At 49.7% G+C, this 4,518-nt stretch overlaps 1 long non-coding RNA gene across 1 annotated transcript; it reads left to right on the top strand.

Moving 5' to 3' along the window:
* Positions 1 to 1,744: 1,744 nt before the first annotated feature.
* Positions 1,745 to 3,507, top strand: LOC119703224. The gene is made up of 3 exons (XR_005257592.1): positions 1,745 to 1,987; positions 2,851 to 2,933; positions 3,103 to 3,507. It is a non-coding gene; the product is annotated as an uncharacterized LOC119703224 (long non-coding RNA).
* Positions 3,508 to 4,518: the final 1,011 nt, after the last annotated feature.

A 4,518-nucleotide genomic window follows, 5' to 3' on the forward strand; every position in this document is an offset into this window, starting at 1 on the left:
TCTCAGAGCAAGCTTCTGGCACCACGTGTCCCCCTGCGAGAGAACTCTATCCCTATCGCTCCAGCACTAGCTCCCAGCTTGAAAGGAATCCATTTGGGCCATTAAAATGACTTGTGAAATGTGGGATAGTTAGCGAGTAATTAGGACCACATTTCATTCCCCTGCCTGCCCGGAGCTCCAGCTCTGCACCGAGGTCTCGGCTCACCTTCAGCTTTGCCTTTTGCACCCCAACACCAGCGCTATTTCTTTTTGGGATCGTGCTTCCCCTCCACCCCCCTCCCCTCCTTGCTCAGCTGGTGTTTGTCACCTGCAGCATCTATTTTGTGCGGGGAAAAAGAAATGAAAGGAGCTGGGTTTGAAGGGCCGCCAGAGAAGGTTTCCCCATTTTCCATCTCCTGTGCAATGGTGCCACCACCCCTCTGCCCCTACCACCTATGGGATAACAACGGCTGGAAGGATTATCCAGGGCTCATTTCTTGCAAAGTCCTGCTGATGGCTGTCCATGAGCTGGGAATTACCACAGAATTTGGAAAACACTGCTGGTTTTGGGATGCTGCTGGAGCCAGTTCTCCCGGGGCTGCAGTCCCAAGCCCTCTGCTCCAGGCTGTGCTGGAAAACACAGCTTGTTGGACACCAGTGGGACTGGGATGCCACTGCCATCGTGCTTGATGGGGGAGAATATCCCTCCTCACCCCTTTGGTCCCTCTGAGGGAGGGTCCTGGGCTGGAGTTCTCACCCAGAGTTCCTCTCACCCCTCGTATGTTAAAGGGAGTTTTCCCTCACTTTTTATACTCATGGATCTGCTCCTCCAGGCCCAGAAGACCACAGGCAGCAGGAGCCAGCATTTCTGCTCTGGAGAGGAGCCCGTGGATGTTAGTGATGCCTCTGGAAGGTGGACATGACATGCAGAGGCCTCATGGACACTGGTGGCGGCCTTTGCTCCTGGACATTCCTCAGGGATCATCCTTAGGGCTGGAAGAAGCCCTACTGCTCAGTCTTGTGCTTCCTGAGGAAAGGAACAGCTTTGAGCCTTGTCCGTGCCTTCCCATAGTGAATCCTGCAACTCTAGAGCCAACCTCATTGTCCACACCCTGCCATGGATCTTGTTCCTCCGTCTCAACCTTCCTCTGGCTCTTGGGTCCACAAGAAATCCCTCAAGGAATCTTGTGGATCCCTGAGATTGGATCCACAAGAAATCCCTCAAGGAATCTTGTGCATCCTTGAGACTGGGTCCACAAGAAATCCCTGAAGGAATCTTGTGCGTCCTTGAGGTGGATTCCTGAGGTTTTTGTGACTCCAGCTTTCCCTCAGTGTAACAGAAACCCACATTGAGGACTTTCATCCCTGTCTTTCCTATCCTTACCTCTGGAATACCTTTGAGCCTTCAGAAGGAGGATTTCTGGGCAGAGAACTCTGAGGGATGTGCTCCTCACCACCCTTCCTTTTCTCCCTCCTGCCCCTGAAGCATCGATTCCTTATGGACACCAGATGAGGACACCAAGTCCCAGGAGCACCTGGCTGAAGCCACGGAGCAATCAGCTGGGAATGAGTCACGCTAGCAGCCCAGTCCCAGGAATCCCGGCCAGATCCCTCTGCACAGGATAGAAATAGATTGTAATTGACAGATGACAGGCTCTGGCCAAGTCCTGGTGCTTCAGAGGGGGGATGCAGGGATAAGGGCTATTATTATCCCTGTTATTTTTTGTTTGGGAAGCACTCCTACTGCCTGAAGTGCTCTCGGGAGTGCCAGCAAGAGCCTTCCTGTCCTTAGCACACAGGATTTCTGGGATCCAAGGGTGTGACTGGAGATGAGCTATGAGCTGTGGGATGGATGTGCTAACAACCTTTGGCAGGAAGGAAAGGACTGGACCAGCAGTTCATCCCGGCCGGAGACATTCCAAGGCCGAGGAATTGCCACGCCACGGAGTGGCTGTGAAGTGAGAGTCGGACCCAGTGGCAGAAACCAGGGTGAAACATCTCACAAAGGGTAAATATTGGGAAGATCTGGAGTGTCGCGCCAGGTAGGTGCACCTGGAGCCTTCCTGAAAGGCTGGGAAAGCTGTCCCGGGCTGCAGGAACGTGAGGGGCTGGAGAAGGATGGGACAGCTCATCCTGTGACCTTCTGCTCTGTGGTCACCAGGCACGGGGAGCGGGGTGCTGCCCTCCAAATCCCTGCTCGGGAAGTTGTGTTCTCCTGCCGGAATCTCGGCTTCCCGCTGCCAAAAACATGGAAAATATGACCTCAGCACAACCTAAAAATGAACAACGCAGGAGATATTTTTAGGAATCACATAATCTGGGTTTTCGCCCAAGTCTTGGGTTTGGAGAGACTCTCCATGGGGAGGAGGACAGATAAGGGGCCTTCCCAGCTCCTGGGATGAGCCCTGGTATCTCCTGGCTTCTCAGCAGTGGTGGTGACATGTCTAGACACTCGGGGAAGCATTCAATCAGGACAAGGAGGAATGGGTCCCGCTGTTAGGAACAATGCAAGAGGAACAAAACAGCCCCATTTTATTCCCTGCAGCTGTCTTTTTAAAGGACTATTAGGTCACTGAAAGTTTTAGTTACAGCAAAAAATAACTCAAAAAAAAAAAAAAAGAATTGAACAGAAAGAAAACCCAAAAAACCCAGAAAAAAAATTGGAAATGAAAGCTGTATATATTTTTGGGAAATTGCTTTTTTTATTTTAATAGGTTTCCCTTTCAACTCTCTTCCAGCTGATTTTTTTTTTTCCTTCTTTGAGCCCTATGATTATTAATGGCTGTAGCACTAATGTGCTTGGAAAAAGCTCATTGGAGACCACGTTTTTTGGATTATAAAATATCTGAAAGATATTTTTCTTTTCTTCAGCCAACTATCGCCCAGCTTTCCCAAGCAGACATTATTCCATGCCACAGCATCGAATACAATTGGAGCCCAACTTGGATTTGAAGGTAAGTGGGAAAAGCCTGTTGCAATGGGGTGATTGCTTCTACCATGGAGCATTCCCAATGTCCATGTCTGGTCCTGGACAACTCACTCCCACTCACTGAGGGTTTTCTGGTGTTACTAAACAACCCAATTGGATTTTGATTTTTTTTTTTTTTTTTTTTAATTTGCAAGTGGAATCCCAGAGTTCTGGAAAGAGCCGTGGACAGACATGGATGTGGTTTGTCTGTGTTGTGGTGGCAGAGATTTCCTGGCTTTGCAGGAGCCCTGTGGGGTTCCCAGCATGGGCAGAGGGGTCAGCCAGGCTCTCCCAGCCGTGCCCACACCGCTCCCGGAGGAACGCGGGGGTGGTTCCACACCACAGAGCTCCAGTGAGAGAAGCCACAACCAACACGGACTCAAACCACCAGGGCAGCTATGGAGTGGTTTATGAACACCCAAATTGGACATCTGTTGGAACCCTGGTTACTGAGAATTTTAGACTTTCTGTGCTGAGAGGCACTGACCCCCAAGAGAACACTGCACTTGACCTGAGGCTGTGGAGATGGCTTCCAAAATGGAATGGTGGAACTGGGATTGTGGGTGTGGAGTTTGAATAGAAGTGTGTGATATCACACGGTGGAAAACTTAGAGCTTAAGGGTTTAGAATACAGTAATATATATAAAGCAAGATGGAGGTTTTAGGGCAGAAGCTGGTCCTTCTTCTTCACCTTCTTCTTCTTCTCCTTCTTCTTCACCTTCTTCTCCTTCTTCATCTTCTTCTTCATCTTCTTCACCGTCTCCTCCATGGGTTCGGGTGGTTTTGTGTGCTTGGATAAAAAACTCCACATTGTGGGGCATGGGTGGTTGGTTATTGGGTTAAAAGTAAAAATAATTTAGGTGTCATTTCTTAATTGGACAGTTTATCCTTAAAAGGTCTTGTAGAGAGAGATAGGGCTCTATTTTTAGTTTGTTGGAGCGAAGCGCTGCAGAACTCATGGTTTGTGAGACTGTAACAGAGATAAGAACTAATAAACATCTGAGTCCCAACAAGAAATTCCATCTCACACATTTAATCCCAACCCTGGCTAAAAGAAGTTAAGACACCACAACATCCATCTGCTTCCTTGGGGTTATATTCCAGCCCAGCAGTGCCTGCCTGGAATATCCAGCTCCAGCTCCATGCTCAGTGGAGGTGTTCCCTGTGCCTCCAAAGCAGGAGATTCACACCTGAGCACACTGCAGGTCAATGCTATCCAACAGCATCACCTCCATTTTCATCAAAGGAAAATCAAACCACCCCAATTCCCACACATGCTGGGACACCCTCAGTGCTAACAGTGATCCAGAGGCAGATTCCCATTGTTACAGCTGTCAAGAGGAGATGCCTGGGCAAAGAGCTCAATAAACAGAGAGAGAATGAACAAAGGCAGCTGTTTCCTGACAGAGCTCGTGGTTTTTAGCAAGCTCCCACCTCGGAGCCAAACCCTGGGGAGCTGTGGATGTGCTGTGACCTCTGCCAGTGCCTACCTGAGTGGCTCCTCCTGTGTCAGTGTGCCATCCTGGTGCCACTGGAAGAGGGCATGTGGATCTCTCAATCTCAGCAGCTGT

This window comes from Motacilla alba, chromosome 7 (assembly GCF_015832195.1).
Source record: "Motacilla alba alba isolate MOTALB_02 chromosome 7, Motacilla_alba_V1.0_pri, whole genome shotgun sequence".
In the NCBI taxonomy this organism is placed as follows: Eukaryota; Metazoa; Chordata; class Aves; order Passeriformes; family Motacillidae; genus Motacilla; species Motacilla alba.